Genomic DNA, 19,212 nt, shown 5'->3' on the forward strand with positions numbered 1-19,212 from the left:
TAAATTTAAAAGGATAAAATCATATTTTATACATAAAATCTTATTTTACATATAAAATCATATTTTATCTTTTTATCAAATAAAATCATATTTTATCTATAAAATCTAATTTTATACATAAAATCATATTTTTATCAATATATCCATAAGATCATATCTTATCATCAATTGTACCAAAAATAATTAATTTCAAAATTCAATTTAACGGATAAAATATTTAAATTTTCCAAAAATTCAAATTTATCCAAAAATCTAAAATTTTCGGACTCGAACAATTCGATCCGACGCCTCGTGGACCAATCAAAATAATTTTCGATCGGACCAAAAATAGAATTTTAACATATTAAAATTTAATTTAAAAATTAAAAATTAATTTTTCCGCGGGCTGCCCGCGCCCCGTAGGGCTCGGGCCGGGCAGCCCAGCTGCCCCTAGGGCAGCGCCGTGCGCTGCCCTGGGCAGTGATCACATCGCTGCCCATGGGCAGCGCCGTGTGCCGCCCTGGGCAGCGCCGTGCGCTGCCCGGGGCAGCGACGCTGCCGAGCGCTGCCCTGGGCAGCGCCGTGCGCCGCCCTGTGCAGCGCCCAGCGCCGTGCGCTGCCCGGGGCAGCGACGATCGCTGCCCCTGCCCCGAGCAGCGATCCAATCGCTGCCCGGGTTTTTGCCCGAAAAAATATTTTTATTTTTAAAATATTTATTTTGTTTCAAAAACCGAGGCCTAAAAATTTTTGTACAATCGATTAATTTAATCGCTTGATCTGAGCAACCTGGCTCTGATACCACTGTTAGAGAACGCGGCGATCAGATCAATTATGATTGATACCCGGTGCAGCGGAAGTTTAAAATTTTTGTATGGAACGATTCCATAATAGGTATCAACCTTACGATTAAATTGTGTGTGTGTAAAAATTAAATAACGATTATAAATTTTTACCTCAATCTCGAATCGAGATTTTGGACACCAACAGATTGCTCTGCTCTTGTTGTATATCCCTGGAACTGATGGATGAACTGTTCTTCAATCAGGTCCACGAACGGATATTTAATCCCTCTGATAGATTGCACTAGAAAATCTATCAGAAGTTTCTACGAAGAGATTAACGAATTTGATCCGTTAAACCAGACTGCAATTCAAAATTCACAGACTGGATTTTACCGAGCAGAGGGGAGAGGGGTCGGCCACTTCAGAGAGAAAAACAGGGTTTTTTCGAAAATTGTGACCTTGTTGTGTGTAATTTCTGTACTGCAATAACTTATTTATAATGTAGGCCACTAACAGCTTAGGGCCCATTAGTCATAAGTTCAAGCCCGACAAGCAAAGCCCGCATGTTCAGAAATTAATATAAAATTCATCGTGACTCCGATTGATAAACCAATTTCACCAATGTGCACAGAAACCATTTCTGCACCTTTTAAAGTCAAGATAAATTTTTCTGAATCCGAATTCAGTGGTTTCCAAAAATGTTCATCCCTATGTCATTTTAGGAAATCTTACTCCTCTACTCATAATTAAGAAGTCCAACTTCTTTGTTCATTAAATTTAACTCTTTAAATTTAACTATCTCAACGGGGATTAAAAATCCATTACACTGTGTGACCCTCAATGGTTCAGGGATACAGCTAACCGTGGGCTCACAACTCCTTGTGACTCGGAACAACAATTTCCGACTTGCCCATCGAATCATGGTAAGAGCGCCTAGCAACATCGCCCCATGATTCCCTAGGTATCACTGATAGTGCCTACAAGAACCAATAGATTTTGGTTAGCGTACAGTACAGTCCCTTCATCCATATATCCCGATCGAATCAACAACCATTGGTATATCGAGAGTCGTTCGAGATTCGATAACTATGCAATGCATCTTGAAGATCAAATAGTGACATCGCATGTGCTACTAAGAAACCATTTCTTAAATCACATCATGTACTCTGGCCAGAGATTCGTCACACTAATATCTCCTCAGATCGCATAGGATATCCACACTCGCAAGTATGTGGTGAATCCTTGACAACAAATCATCGACTCCTATATGTGTTGTAACTGTACCCAATCCCGACACTTGATGACCCCAATAGAGTCGGTAAACGAGTCAAAGCACAGTACTAGCATATAGAGTCTCAATGATGTTTCAAGTAGTAAGGACTAATGGTGTACAACCAAAACCGCGGACTTTATCCACTCGATAAGTGATAACCACTTGGAAAGTCCGGATAGGGTAGTTCGATCATTCATCGTATGAATATCCATTTGCATGCTTCGAACATCTCTATGTTTCTTACCAATGAAACGTGGTACTCTGCATCGCAAATTCTAGTCTCAAACTCGAGCGATCCTTATCCTTATTTTCGGACGGCTCAATCGACTAGGAACAGTTTAGAATATACAGTGACTATAAGATGTGTTTCATGATAGACATCTCCATGTTCTACCACATCTTACATACACTATAGTATATTCAAGGTCTTTATCAAAACAACAATATTATATCACAATATAACAATATGAAGAAAGATAAAGTCATTGCCATTAATAAAAGTGTAAATTATATTAAACAAAATATTGTTTATACAAAGAGTCATCAAAGCCCTTAGCCACAAGTTGGCTCACCGGGCACCCACTCTTTCACAAACTATGAGAAATATATATTTTTGTCTATTTATATATATTTTTGAGTTTTTAAAATTCAAAATACATTATTTATTATATTATATAAATGATTTTTCGTATCGACCGTCGGTTAAAATAGTCTGATCGGTTAAACTGTTTTTTTAGATAGATCGATTTGATCACCGATCCGATTATGTAAACACCGCTTTGTTTATGACACAAGTTTTATAGTGATTTGTTGATGTTAATGATAGTTTTAAATGCTTCGTTAAATAAAAAAAAAGAAAATTAGGAAAAATTTACTTACTGTTGAAAATATATTATATTATATTGGAGTTGAATGTTGAAAATTGAGTTGTATAATTTTAAAAATTAGTGTGTGATGATGTAAATAATGATGTATTAATTTTTGGACTAATCTCCAAATGAGATCTATAAATAGGTCTCTCCATTTGTGTATAAAGTTACAATTGAGTTGAGAGAAAAATATTATAAAGTGTGTAGTTTGAGAATTTTGAGAGTTTGATATTTTTTACTTTTTACCGTAAATTTTTACTTTTTCATAACATGTTATCAGCATGAAGCTCTAAAAGTCCTCCATATTTTTCCAAGATCCAAAACACAAGAAAAAGGTAACAAAAGTAAGAATATTTATTTTATTGTTTATTTATTTATTGTGTATATATTTAATATATAATATCATGTTATTATCAAAAAATAAGTTTTTAAAAAACTTGTTATAAATCCTGGGAGGATGTTAAGACGACATCCCACACTCCCGGTAAGGGATACGACAAGTATAAAAGCCTCTAAGGTTTTTTTAACAATATATAATTTCATGTTATTATATAAGAGGTTGTCTAGGACACTGACCTTATAATAATGTGATATAATATATATTTTATTGTGTATAATTAATTATGATTATCATTATATGCATCACATGATTATCACAATTTTTTATTCAACACATTATCATTTTTTTTCTTACCCCAACGGTCACAAACGATAACAAAACGACTAGTTTTTGCCCTATAAATATGTTCACTCAAACTCATTTCAATTACACCAAATTCACTCTTTCTCTCAAATTTTTCTCCTCGATTTTTCGAAGAAAATGAAGATGGCGTTTTTGAGGCTATTTTTTACAACTATTATGGTTATCATATTTACAAGTCTTATATTTATCGGTGATTATCCACCACACACTTTTTATCTATTTGTACAAATGCTTGTACTAATCGTTCTTCCATTGTTTTGTATTGTCATAATTATGAAAATTAACTAATAAAATGCATTGTTATTTTTCTAGTACCATCATGTCAAATTTGGCAAAGATTGAATTCGTTGCGCTCGATATCACTGGAAAGAATTTTATGTCATGGACTCTCGATGTAGAAATGCATCTTGAGTCATTGGGTCTAAGTGATACCATAAAAGAAAATAATATATCATCTTCACAAGAAAAGGCAAAGTCTATGATTTTCTTACGTAGAAATCTTGATGAAGGATTAAAATGTGAGTATCTCACAGAAAAAGTCCCAATGATTTTATGGAAAGGGCTGAAAGAAAGATTTGAACATATAAGAGAAGTTATACTTCCGACCGCCCGTGATGAATGGAATACGTTGAGATTCCAAGACTTTATAAAAGTCAGTGATTACAATTCTGCGATGTATCGAATAGTCTCGCAATTGAAATTTTGTGGGCATGTTATTACTGAAATGAAAATGCTTGAAAAAACATTTTCCACATTCCATGCATCGAATATAACTCTACAACAACAGTATAGAGTGCGTGGATTTTCGAGATATTCTGAACTCATAGCATGTCTTCTTGTGGCGGAAAAGAACAACGAATTGTTAGTAAAAAATCATCAATCCCGACCCACTGGATCAATGGCATTTCCAGAAGCAAATGTCGTAATAAAAAATGAAAACCAAAATCAAAGGCACAGACAAAATTTTGGTCGTGGACGAGGTCGAGGTCGAGGACGTTGGCGTGGGCGTGGACGTAGAAATGATCGCGGTCGTGGTCGCGGCCGTGGATATGAAAATAATCAAGATAGTTACTTCAATAACTCATCTCAAAAGAACGTCACGAACCACCCACCAAAAAGGCAGCATGAAAACACGAATGAAAATGAAAATCACTCAAAAAGATCTGAGTGTTTGTTATAGATGTGGCACTCCAGGACATTGGTCACATATTTGTCGAGCCCCTGAGCACCTATGTAAGCTCTATAAAGAATCGATAAAGGGGAAAGGAAAAGAGACAAATTTTGTTGAAAACAGTAACCATTTCAGTGGTTCAACTCATTTCGATGCTGCTGATTTTTTAAATGATTTCGAGGACATTGATCAAAATATTGGTGGGACTAGAATGTATCATACTGTATTTTTTATGTATTCTTGTATTATGAAACATGTTATATTTTTCATATAATGTTATTAATTTTTTTTTATTGAATATTTTCTTTTGAAGTTCAAAATGGAAAACGGTATGAGCAAAGCTAAACAAGGAAATAATCCCATGGAAGTTTGCATACCCGATAGTGGTACAACGCACACTATTCTTTGAAATAAAAGATATTTCTTGAAATTAAAACCAACAAAAATAATGGTGAATACAATATCAGGTCCTGTAGACTTGATTGAAGGTTTTGGAAAAACACATTTTTTGTTACCTAACGGTACAAATTTTTTGATAAATGATGCTTTATATTCACCACAATCAAAAAGAAATTTGTTGAGTTTTAATTACATATATTCTCATGGGTATGATACTGAGACGATAACTGATGCAAATCAGAAATATATGTGTCTTACCATATATAAATTAGGAAAGAAATATGTGGTTGAAAAATTATCAATGCTCCCTACTGGATTGCATTATACACATATAAGTCCAATCAAATCAAATATGGTGGTTAATAGTTATTCAATATTAACAAATTGGCATGATCGATTGGGATATCCTGGTTCAATAATGATGCGAATAATTATTGAAAATACACATGGTCATCCATTGAAAGACCAGAAGATCTTTTAGAATAATAAGTTTCAATGTAAATCATGTTCTCTTGGAAAACTTATTATAAGACCATCACCAGCTAAAATCCAACAGAATCACCCATATTTCTTGAACGTATTCAGGGTGATATTTGTGGGCCAATTCATCCACCATGTGGACCATTTCGATACTTTATGGTATTGATCGATGCCTCTAGTAGATGGTCATATGTATGCTTATTGTCAACTCAGAATGTGACATTTGCAAGATTGATGGCTCAAATAATAAAATTGTGGAATCAATTTCCCGATTATACAATCAAGAAAATAAGACTTGATAATGCTAGAGAATTTACTTCCCAGAATTTCAATGACTATTGTATGTCAATGGGAATTACTGTTGAACATCCTGTTGCTCATGTTCATACACAGAATGGATTAGCTGAATCATTGATTAAACGTCTACAACTGATTGCTAGACCAATGATTATGAGAACAAAACTCCCTATTTCTACATGGGGACATGCAATTTTACATGCTGCGGCATTAATTCGCATCAGACCAAGTGCATATCATAAATTCTCCCCATTGCAGCTTGCATTTGGTAAAGAATCAGACATTTCTCATTTAAGAATTTTTGGATGTATGGTATATGTGCCTATTGCACCGCCTCAACGATAAAAAATGGGTCCTCAAAGAAAGAGTGGAATTTATATCGGTTATGATAGCCCATCAATCATTCTATATCTTGAGCCACAGACAGGCGATGTGTTTACAGCACGTTTTGCTGATTGTCATTTCGATGAAAATATCTTCCCAATGTTAGGGGGAGAAAAGAAACACATCGAAAAAGAAATCACATGGTATATACCAACATTGTTACATTTGGATCCAAGAACTAAACAATGTGAGAAAGATGTACAACAAATTGTACACTTGCAAAGAATAGCAAATCAAATGCCAGATGCATTTTCAGACACAAAAGGGGTAACTAAATCATATATACCTACTGTAAATGCCCCTGCTCAAATTGAAATTCCAAAGAAACAAATTGAAGACACTCATGATGTCATAAAACGCTTGAAGCGTGGAAGACCAGTCGGTTCCAAGGATAAAAATCCTAGGAAAAGAAAAGTCATAGAGAAACACGATGATCACAAAATAGAAAATGATGTTCCAGAAGAAACACCTGATGATGAAAATGTTCTGTCAGAACCACAAACTGACGAGAATCGTGAAATTTCTATCAATTATATTAATACTGGAAAAATATGAAACCGAAAATATATAAAAGATATTGATGAACTATTTTCTTATAATGTGGCATGTGACATCATAAATGAGAATGAAGATCATGAACCAAAATCTTTTGGTGAATGTAAAACTCGGCATGATTGGGCAAAATGGAAAGATGCCATCCAGGTTGAATTTGATTCGCTAAATAAATGTAATATTTTTGGAGCTATAGTCCTTACACCTGAAGGTGTAAAACCTGTTGGATACAAATGGTTTTTCATTCGAAAGCGAAATGAAAAAAATAAAGTAGTGAGATATAAAGCTCGACTTGTTGCACAAGGTTTTTCTCAAAGACCTAGAATTGATTATGAAGAAACGTATTCTCTCGTTATGGATGCAATTACGTTTTCATATTTGATTAGTTTGGCAGTGTCTGAAAATTTGGAAATGTGTCTTATGGATGTTGTTACAGCTAATTTATATGGATCACTTGATAGTGATATATACATGAAAATCCCTGAAGGATTTAAGATGCCTGAAGCACAAAGTTCAAAACCCAGAGAATTTTATTCTGTGAAATTGCAAAGATTATTATATGGGTTGAAGCAGTCCGGCCGAATGTGGTATAATCGGCTAAGTGAACACTTGATGAAAAAGGGATATGTAAATGATCCAATATGCCCTTGTGTTTTCATCAAGAAAACAACATCCGGATGTGTAATTATTGTTGTATATGTTGATGATTTAAACATCATTGGAACAAATAAGGAAATTCAAGAAGTTATGATATACTTGAAGGAAGAATTCGAAATGAAGGACCTTGGAAAAACCAAATATTGTCTGGGTTTGCAAATTGAACAAAAAAAATGTAGAATTTTTGTTCACCAGGCAAATTATACAGAAAAGGTCCTTAAACGTTTTAATATGGATAAATCAAATCCATTAAGTAGTCCAATGGTTGTAAGATCATTAAACATAGAAAAGGATCCATTTCGTCCATGTGAAGATGATGAAGTTATTCTTGGTTCAGAAGTGCCATATTTAAGTGCCATTGGTGCCCTTATGTATCTTGCAAATTGTACTAGACCTGATATATCTTTTGCTGTTAATTTATTGGCAAGATTCAACTCATATCCAACAAAGAGGCACTGGAACGGAATTAAACATATATTCCGTTATCTACGAGGAACGACAGATTTGGAACTTTTGTACTCAAAAGATACCAATCAAAGTATCATTGGTTATGCCGATGCTGGATATTTATCTGATCCACATAAGACACGTTCCCAAACAGGATATGTATTTACTCGTGGAGGCACTACAATTTCTTGGCATTCACAGAAACAAACACTCGTAACAACTTCATCAAATCACGCCGAGATTATTGCGCTACATGAAGCAAGTCGTGAATGTGTTTGGCTAAAATCAATTACACAACATATCCAAACTTCTTGTGGATTATCAGTAGACAAGAAGCTTGTGACGCTGTATGAAGATAATGCTGCATGTATTGCTCAAATGAAAGAAGAATACATCAAAAGTGATAGAACCAAACATATCCCCCCAAAGTTCTTTGCCTACACTCAAGAGCTTGAGAAGAATAAAAATATTGATATCTGTTACATTCAATCAAGTGAGAACTCATCAGATCTCTTCACAAAGGCACTTCCTACGTCAATATTCAGAAAGCATATATATAACATTGGGATGCGCAATCTACGGAATATGTGAAGAATCACTCATGTTAACATGAGGGGGAGTTTACGTGGCTGCACTCTTTTTTCCTTACTATGGTTTTTATCCCACTGGGTTTTTCCTAGTAAGGTTTTTAACGAGGCAGCATCAACACGTAATAAAGACAGTCATCATATCACGATCATCATCACAAGGGGGAGTATTGAAAATATATTATATTATATTGGAGTTGAATGTTGAAAATTGAGTTGTATAATTTTGAAAATTAGTGTGTAATGATGTAGATAATGATGTATTAATTTTTGGACTAATCTCCAAATGAGATCTATAAATAGGTCTCTCCATTTGTGTATAAAATTACAATTGAGTTGAGAGAAAAATATTATAAAGTGTGTATTTTGATAATTTTGAGAGTTTGGTATTTTTACTTTTTACCGTAAATTTTTACTTTTTCATAACACTTACTAAAATAAAAATTCAATTCCTATATGAAAGAATAGTATCTTATGACATGGTTAAATATATATATTTTTATCTGTGCGACGAGACGAGTTAACTTTGTTTATATTTACAATAAAAATTAATATTCTGACATAAAATATTATGCTTTTTATGAGTGATTTAATTAGAAGATTTGTATGATAAAATTTGTTTGCGAGAATATTTCATAATATTTTTTGTGGCGAAAATATATGATGAAAAACTATAACAATCGATTTTGAACATGCATTCAGTCTAAACTCACCCCATCATAAATTTTATCATGTGTACATTAAAAACATCCAATTAAAAAGTTTTAGGTGCTGAAATTTATCATTTAAAATTCTCCTCAAAATTTCAAATTTTTAATAAAAATTTTAAACTTCTTCACCTTGCGAAATGAAATTCAAGCATTAATTTTTATTTACAAATGTTTATAAAAATTTTAAACTTCTTCACCTTGCGAAATGAAATTCAAGCATTAATTTTTATTTACCAACGTTTATGCTAAAAATATCCTAAGTTTATGTCGTAAAAAAAATACGATTCATAGTATTGTTATTTTGAGCATAAATTTACAACAATCAGTCAATTACATATATCTTTTAGAAATAATTTGTGAATACATCTTATTTAATAGTTTTTAATGGGTTTTAATTTGAATTAATTCCAGGTGCTTTGTTTACGAGGGAGAGGGATTTAGTGATCCCAAAATTACATACACTCCAAAAACTGTTAATAACACTTCACTTTATCATTATAATTGTTTTATAGTTAAGATTACCCTCTAATTACTTTCCTTATACTGGCCCAGAGCAGAGGACAGATCGGGCTAGAGCAGAGGGTGCGGGTCCAGTCCATTACAAGTTGTGTGCACACAAGTGAAATCAGAATCCAAATAATGAAAGTGAACCTGATATTTATAGGAGAAGACCCCGGATTTAATGCTTACCTTCCTTATCAAGAACCCGAGAATCTCGGGATCACAATCTCGAATATCTAGGCTAAGATCTCGCCCGAATCTTGTTCAACAAAGGAAACATCAACTTACACATTTTATCTCAGCTGAACTGCCATTACCAAGACACTATATCGCTGATCTCTTTGGAGTCATATGGAGAGTGGTGAGTGAGCTATTGCTGAACCCCCGAGCTTTCCGTAAACACTGACCCTAACATCTTAACTGACTTACTGGGGTTGCTGAACCAACCTGCTAAGCTAGCTTCCTGCCGAACCTAAGTCTGAGCCAAACTCCCAAACCCCCGAGCTGAATTCCCGACCCAATATGGGAATTATGGTGAGGGAGTTTGGCCGAGCTTCCAAGACCGAGCTCCCGAGGCCGAGATGCCGAGCCGAGCTGGGAATTATGGTGAGTGAGTTTGGCCGAGCTGCCAAGACCAAGCTGCCGATCCGAGCTAGGAATTATGGTGAGTGAGTTTGGCCGAACGACCGAGCTCCCGATCTCCCAACCCGATCCTAGTTAATTAAGGACGACCTATTATCTTAGGGTCATCGATGAGCTGAGGTGATTTCCTCCTCCAGGTATCACAAGTCCCCCATCCGAAGTTGAGTTGAGGTCAAATACTCAAAATTCGTTTTATTCTGAGATGACCCTACGCGAATGCCGAGCTGAGGTGCCCCGATGAGCCCAGCTGTCCTTTTGACAAGTAATTTTTTAACGACAACTTTTTGAATTCCAGAGAATCTGAGCCGTACGCAAGCGGAAGACTTAAGCAATCAAATAATAAGTGCGGTAAATAAATTCGTAATGTAAATAAAGCAGTAAAAGGGATAAGAGATGTTTATGGAAGTTCGACGATAAATCGTCTACGTCTCCCCTTCTTGGTTAAGTCGATTAACCAAGGATCCACTAGCACTTCGAACGTCTTGGCCTTGATGGCTCCAAGGATAGCCTTACAACTTGACACGATCACCGCGCCGATACAACTCAACACTCTTGGCCTTTAGGGCTCCAAGGATAGCCTCAACACTCGTAAAATACACTTGGCTTCACACACAAGTGTTTATAAAACCGAGCAACCAACTCACAAACTAACAACCCTCGATATTACAACCCCGAATACAACTCGATATGTGAATATATTTTGAACACTCAAAAGGGGCTACAAATTGCTCAACAAATGACTTGAATGATGCTTGAGAGGATTGAGAGACTTGAAGATGTTGGGATGATTAGAATGGCCTCGGAATGCCTCCTTTTATAGCTGAAATTTTGACATCGATCGGAACTTCCGATCCCTGCATCGGAGCTTCCGAAATTTGAATTCTGAGACACGCGGGTGTACTGGATCGGAAAGTCCGATCCACTTCGGAGCTTCCGATCGGCGCAATAAATATGGTGTCGGGCAAAAGTATTTCGGACAAGATTATCAGGCGGCCGTTCAGGATCGGAACGTCCGATCCTATTCGGAGCTTCCGATCTGCTTCACTTCGTTGCCTCCGATCTGCTTCCGAACAATATAATTTTACATAGAAACGGATCGAACCTTCCGAACCACGATCGGAGCTTCCGAACCTGTTCTTCGTAGCTTCCGTTCCTCATTCCGACCAATATAAAAAAATCCCTGAAATAGATCGGAGCTTCCGAACCAAGATCGGAGCTTCCGATCTACCCTTAGCTTCCGAAGATGCTTCTGATCATGATCGGAGGTTCCGATCGCCAATCGGAGCTTCCGATCCCGTAGTAGTAAACTTCATCGAATTTTGTTTCTGATCTTGAGTATGAATTTAGTATTAATTCATCTTTGAAAATTTTAACTCTGTAATAAGCTCAATGTAAATATTAGTAACATTTTAACCTAGTTTTGTTAATCATCAAAACATAGAGAAATAATACTTTCTTAATGCATTAAAAATATTAATCTCATAATTCGAGATTTATATGCGTTTAAGGCGTAACAATCTCCCCCTTTTTGATGATCACAAAACTTGGTTAAAAATAGGAGATAAAATAAACGATAATCATAAACAATTTTTATTAAGCAACAGATTTTAACGGATAAACAAATTTTATCAGATAAACAAATTTTATCTTAATTAATATTTTAACCATTAATTCTCCCCCTTTGTGATAAACAAAAAGTAATGAGACATAGAATAAAAAAAATACTCAACAATTTCATTTACAATAATAAATTTTTAATACAATGCAAGAAAGAAAAAAAATACAAATAAAAATAAAATAAAAATCTAAGAGTCATCATCATGCTGCGGAGGAGGGTAGCGAGCGGCGAAGTCATCAAATCGAGTCTCCAGAGAGGCAACTCTAGCAGTCAACTCGGTAAAATGAGTGTGCATACTCGTCTCAATGCGATGAAGAGCCTCGAAGAGTCGGTCGCTAGGAAATTGGTTTATTGGTGTAGGAGGGACCTCAGGAGCCTGGAAAGGAAGATCACCAATGGTAGACGCAAAGGCCTCAAAACTGGAAGAGGATGGAATATCAGTGTTGGGCGGACCAGTCGGAAAGCCTTTGGTTTGGATAGAGTGAGGAAGAGAGGAAAAGTCTCGATGAAAATCAGAAATAGGAGAAAATCTAGAAAAAGCTCGACTAGGATCATCAACGCATCGAGAATACACAGGATTCCAAGATAAATCCATCCTGATAATAGACTGATGGTTGATGATATGACTCGACTGGATTTCAAGAGAAGGGATCCCCTCAAAATCAATATCAAAACGACTCAAAATCCAGTTAATAAACCGGGCAAAAGGAAAGGAAACCTTTTTAGCCGTCGTTTCCGTGTGATGCATAGTCTGCATAACAAGGCGCGGAAGGTTAAAAGGTCGAGAGGAGATGATATGAAAAAGAATATACAAATCCAGATATTTGCAAGTGGAGAGGTCTCCACTGCGGGGAACTATGGATGTGGTGATGAGTTTTTGAATGATTTGGAAATCAGGACAAAGACTCTTGAGATGGATTCGATCGTCAGCAGCAGTGGCTTGACGACCGAGAATAGTAGAAAGAAAGAGATCACGATCAAAGTTTGGATCATTTTGTGGCCAAGTTTGGGAAAAGTATTCACCGGGTCCATTCCTAGGAAGATCAAACCAGGAGGACAGATCAGCAGAAGAAAAAATGATATGCCTACCTTGAACGATGGTGGCAATGGTGATATCACCATGCCCTAATTCGAGTTCAAGGTTGGCATAGAACTCGTGAATTAGTGGAGGAAAGATTCGGTCGGGGACAGATGGCTGAAAAAAGGATTCCCAATGTTGAACATTGATTAAGTTCAACAGTAGGAGATGGGATTGTGCCAAGTAAATAGTATCTAAGATACGACCCGGATGAATTTGACGATGTAAATAATCATCAGGTATGGGCCTAGACACAGCTGGTTGGGTAGGATCACGGACAATAATAGGACGACTAGAACTCGCCTGATCGCGACGGCGTTTGACAGGCATTTTAATATGTTGGAATCGGATAAAATAGAGATAAGAGAAGAATTTTAGGTGCAAGAAATCGGAACGAGCGATCTGATATTTATAGGGGATGGAACGATCGGAAGCTCCGATCTGGATCGGTCGTTCCGATCGTGCGGTCCACTGAGGTAAGGCCACGTGTCGATCGGAAGCTCCGAACAAGCTTCGGACGTTCCGATCCTGAGGTGGTAATTAAAGATAAGACGGTTAAAAGTAATTTGAAAAGTCGGATTAGATGGGGATCGGACGTTCCGATCGTGATCGGTGGTTCCAATCCGCATCTAGGAGGGAAAAATTACCGCGCAAGATGAAAAGTGGCGGGATACAGATCGGTGGTTCCGATCTGCCATAGGAAGAATGCATGATTTCTACTCTTTTAAAATTTATTTTATTTAACATTTAAGCAAATAATTCACATAAGAATGTGAGCTTCTTAATTTTGAATAAATACAATTGATTTGCATTATCCAAAATTAATTTGCTCGATTTTAATATTAAGCTCCCCCTTAATATGACATTAAATTTATTTATGTCCACAAGTGATTACAACTCAATCATGCCAAGTTCACCACGCAAACGAATAAAAGTATTTTCATCTAGTGGTTTTGTAAAAATATCGGCAATTTGATTTTTAGTGTCAACATATTGAAGTTCAACTTCATTTCGTTCGATGTGGTTACGAATAAAATGATGACGAATGTCAATATGTTTGGTGCGCGAATGTTGAATCGGATTCTTTGTAAGACATATGGCGCTAGTGTTGTCACAGAAAATAGGGATTTTTGAAAAAGAGACGCCATAGTCGAGCAATTGATGCTTCATCCAAAGAATTTGCGCACAACAACTACCGGCAGCCATATATTCGGCTTCGGTCGTTGATAACGCCACACAGTTTTGCTTTTTGGAAAACCAAGAAACCAAACAGTTTCCTAAAAAGAAACAGGTTCCACTAGTGCTTTTCCGGTCCACCTTATATCCACCAAAGTCGGCATCACAATATGCTTTTAAATCAAAGAAAGAATTTTTCGAATACCACAAGCCGAGATTTGGAGTATTTGAAAGATATTTGAAAATGCGTTTTAAGGCAAACAAATGTGATTCCTTTGGACATGATTGAAATCGTGCACACAGGCATACACTAAACATAATGTCTGGTCTACTAGCAGTAGCATATAATAAGGAGCCAATCATACTACGAAAGGAAGATTGATCTACAGTTTTACCATTTTCATCCTTGTCGAGTCTGATTGCTGTGCTCATAGGTGTGGATGATGATTTGGTGTTTTCCATCCCAAACTTCTTTAGAATCTCCTTAATGTATTTGCTTTGGTTCACAAAGAACCCATCCTTGCACTGCTTGATTTGCAATCCGAGGAAATAGTTAAGTTCCCCCATCATGCTCATCTCAAAGTGATCTTGCATAAGCTTAGAAAATTCTTGGCAAAGATCTTCGTTAGTAGAACCGAAAATGATATCGTCCACATAAATTTGCACAATAAGCAAATCATTATCTCTAGATAAAGTAAACAATGTAATATCAACAATTCCTCTAGTAAAGCCATTGGTAATAAGGAAAGAAGAGAGTTTTTCATACCAAGCTCGAGGAGCTTGTTTCAATCCATACAAAGCTTTGTTGAGTCTATATACGTGATCAGATAACAAATTATCAACAAAGCCATCAGGTTGTTCAATATAGACCTCTTCTTTCAAATCACCATTCAAGAAAGCACTTTTAACATCCATCTGAAATAATTTAAAATATCTAGAGCAAGAAAAATCAAGTAGCATGCGAATGGATTCTAGTCTAGCAACAGGCGCATAAGTTTCATCATAATCTATGCCTTCTTCTTGACTATATCCTTTAGCAACAAGCCTAGCTTTATTTCTAGTGATGGTGCCATGCTCATCAAGTTTATTTCTAAACACCCATTTAGTACCTATCACAGGTCTATCATGCGGCCTAGAAACAAGATCCCAAACATTATTGCGTTTAAATTCATTTAACTCATCTTGCATAGCAATAATCCAGGAATCATCAAGTAAAGCATCATCAACACATTTTGGCTCAACATGAGAAAAAAAAGCAAGATGATTACAAATATTATTGAGAGAAGAGCGAGTAGATACTCCCTTTGATGGACTTCCAATTATCAGATCTTTAGGATGATCTTTGTGATGTGTCCATTCCTTAGGAAGTGGTGTTTCCTCAACTGTAGCATCTATATCATTTAAGCTTGAGGAAACCATCTCTTCTTCAAGTATTTCTATATCATCATTGTTAGAGCGAACAATGGTAGACATAGATTCATCAAAAATAACATGCATTGATTCTTCAACAAGTAAGGTGCGCTTATTGAATACTCTATATGCCTTACTTGTAGTAGAATACCAAAGAAAAATACCTTTATCGGATTTGGCATCAAATTTGCCAAGGTTGTCCTTACCATTGTTGTGAATGAAGCACTTAGATCCAAAAGCCCGAAAGAATGAAATGTTAGGCTTTCTCTCCCTCCATAACTCGTATGGAGTTTTCTTGAGAATTGGCCTTATTGATACGCGATTGATGATGTAACAGGCAGTGTTCATTGCTTCAGCCCAAAAATATTTTGGTAGAGAATGCTCACATAACATGGTCCTTGCAATCTCTACTAGTGTCCTATTTTTCCTCTCAACGACCCCGTTTTGTTGAGGAGTCCTAGGACAAGAAAAATTGTGACCGATGCCTTTTTCTATACAAAAGTTTGAAAAATTCTCATTTTGAAATTCAGTTCCGTGGTCACTACGGATCTGTTTTATTGAAAGATTTTTCTCATTCTCAACTCGTTTAGCAAAAGTTTTAAAATACTCAAAGGCATCATTTTTGTGAGCTAAAAACAATGTCCACGTGTAACGTGAAAAATCATCTACAATGACAAACGCATAAAGCTTTCCTCCTAAACTAGCGTTCCTCGAGGGACCACATAGATCTAGGTGGAGAAGTTCAAGGGGCATAGAAGTGGATACAAAATTTTTGCTTTTAAAAGATTCCCTTGTATGTTTGCCAAATTGACACGCATCACAAATAGAATCAAGTTTCAAATCAAGTTTTGGCATACCAACGACTAAGTCAAGTTTTAAAAGTTTTTCGATGGTACTAGGACCAACATGACCCAATCGTCTATGCCAAAGAATGTTGTCATCAACATTCACGGATACAAGGCTTTTTATATTTGATAAAGATAAATTATTTAAAGAGACCTTGTAAACGTTTTCACTTCTATATCCTTTGAAATTTATGGATTTGTCACTAATAAATGATACAGTGCAGTGTTGGGGAGTGAATTTGACTTCATAACCTCTATCGCACAATTGACTTATGCTTAGTAGATTATGCTTAAGTCCTTTCACTAGGAGTACATCATCAATTAGACAAGAATTAGATATACCTATTGATTCGATGCCTTCAATTACTCCTTTGCTGTTGTCTCCAAAGGTGACAGTCCCCTTCTCCTTTGGTTTGATTGATTGAAGAAGATCCTTGTTCCCCGTCATATGTCTAGAACATCCACTGTCTAGATACCATATGCTAGGGAGAACAGTTTTCCTAGTTCCCTGAAAAGAATTGTTTTGGTACCCTTTAGTTCTTTTGGGTCCACAATGTTAGAAAAGATAGATACAAAATAGACTTCTAAGAGTTCAGTCTCTCATAGCAACATCATCGCCACTTTTTAAGAGTGCTCCCAGTAGTAGGTAGGGCATATGGCCACTTTAAAAACCTATTTCCTTGGACAGAGCAACGTTCAACAGGGAGACCAGCCGCAAGTCAAGGCATTTTTAAGCCGGTCTATATTGAACTCCCTTAGATTGTGATCTCATAATGTCGACTAATGAGTTGTTAAGTACTCTTAGGCCTCCATTTCATATAGCTCTTTTGAACATATTGATATTTCAATGATCTGCATTTATGTCTAACATGACCAGATTTGCAACAATAAGAACAAGTAGGGGGTGATCTCTTCTTAGCCTTAGCTATTAGACTAGCAAAGTCTATAGACTTCTTACCATAGCCTATTCCTCCCTTATCAAAGCTACATTTCTGCATGCTAAGTAGGTTGTTTAATTTATTGCTACTCACATTGAATTTATCGAAAGATTTTTCTAAGTGATCTAAGTCATCCTTAAGTCTAAGGTTATCATGCTCCTTAGTTTCTAATTCCTTTTTAAGATTTCTATTCTCTTTTCTAAGAACCTTAACCATATCAAACATATCTTTATAAGCATGTAAGAGTTCATCGTAAGTAGGTACCTCGTCATCGTCGTCAGAGACGATGTCATCACTTTTAGCCATTAAGCAGAGGTTTGCTTCCTCGTCGTCGTCGTCGCTATCACTCCAGGTAGCTAGTAGGGCTTTCTTCTTTCCTTTGTCCACTTTCTTCTTGAGTGGGCATTCATTGGCGTAGTGACCTTGTTGTTGACAGTTGTAGCAGGTCACTTCTTTCTCAGGTTTCTTGTCCTTTTTGAATTTGTTTCCTCGCATGAATTTCTTGAATTTTCTTGCGAAGAGAGCCATGTCATCATCGTCATCTTCTTCGACTTGTGTAGTCAAGGCTATCCCTTTGTGCTTGACATCTTCTTTCTTTGATTCTTTTCTTGTGGACACTTCTAACTCATGGGTTTTTAGGGTCCCATGTAGTTGATCAAGATCATAGGCGGCAGTGTCCCCTTTGTTGGATTCGATGATGGCGGTTCTCTTGGCATCCCATTCTTTTGGTAGGGCACGAAGAGCTCTCCTCCAAACTTGCTTGGTAGGATATTGTTCTCCCAATTGTGCTAACTCATTGATGATTTGAGTAAGCCTTCGGAACATGGTGTCAACATCTTCGTTGGATTCCATCTCAAATGTTTCGTATTTGAGTTGGAGTAAGTCGATCTTTGTTTCTTTCACTTGGTTGGTGCCTTCGTGACATATCTCTAGCTTGTCCCATATCTCTTTAGCAGATGAACACATCGATATCCGGTTGTACTCGTTCATATCTATGGAAGAGTGCAAGATATTCATAGCTTTAGAATTTTGCGAAATTAATTTCATGTCCTCTTTTGAAAAGTCATCCATTCCCTTAGGAATTTCAACCCCATCAACTATTTTCATAGGTGTATAGGGACCTTTCACCGTCACTTTCCATAGGTCATAGTCTACGGATTGGATATATAGGGACATACGATTTTTCCAATACCCGTAGTTTATGCCATTGAAAAGAGGAGGACGATTAGTAGATTGCCCTTGAGCATAATCACTTGCTAGGTTTGCCATAAAAAGGTTTTGAAAAGTATTTTCAAATGGCTCTGATACCACTTGTTAGAACCTAATGGGGGGGGATTTAGGTTCTATTGGCAACTTTAGCAATTTAAAGCGATTATGCAAGTACGCAAGCGGAAGACTTAAGCAATCAAATAATAAGTGCGGTAAATAAATGCGTAATGTAAATAAAGCAGTAAAAGGGATAAGAGATGTTTATGGAAGTTCGACGATAAATCGTCTACGTCTCCCCTTCTTGGTTAAGTCGATTAACCAAGGATCCACTAGCACTTCGAACGTCTTGGCCTTGATGGCTCCAAGGATAGCCTTACAACTTGACACGATCACTGCGTCGATACAACTCAACACTCTTGGCCTTTAGGGCTCCAAGGATAGCCTCAACACTCGTAAAATACACTTGGCTTCACACACAAGTGTTTATAAAACCGAGCAACCAACT

This window comes from Henckelia pumila, chromosome 3 (genome assembly GCF_033568475.1).
Source record: "Henckelia pumila isolate YLH828 chromosome 3, ASM3356847v2, whole genome shotgun sequence".
Lineage (NCBI taxonomy): Eukaryota > Viridiplantae > Streptophyta > Magnoliopsida > Lamiales > Gesneriaceae > Henckelia > Henckelia pumila.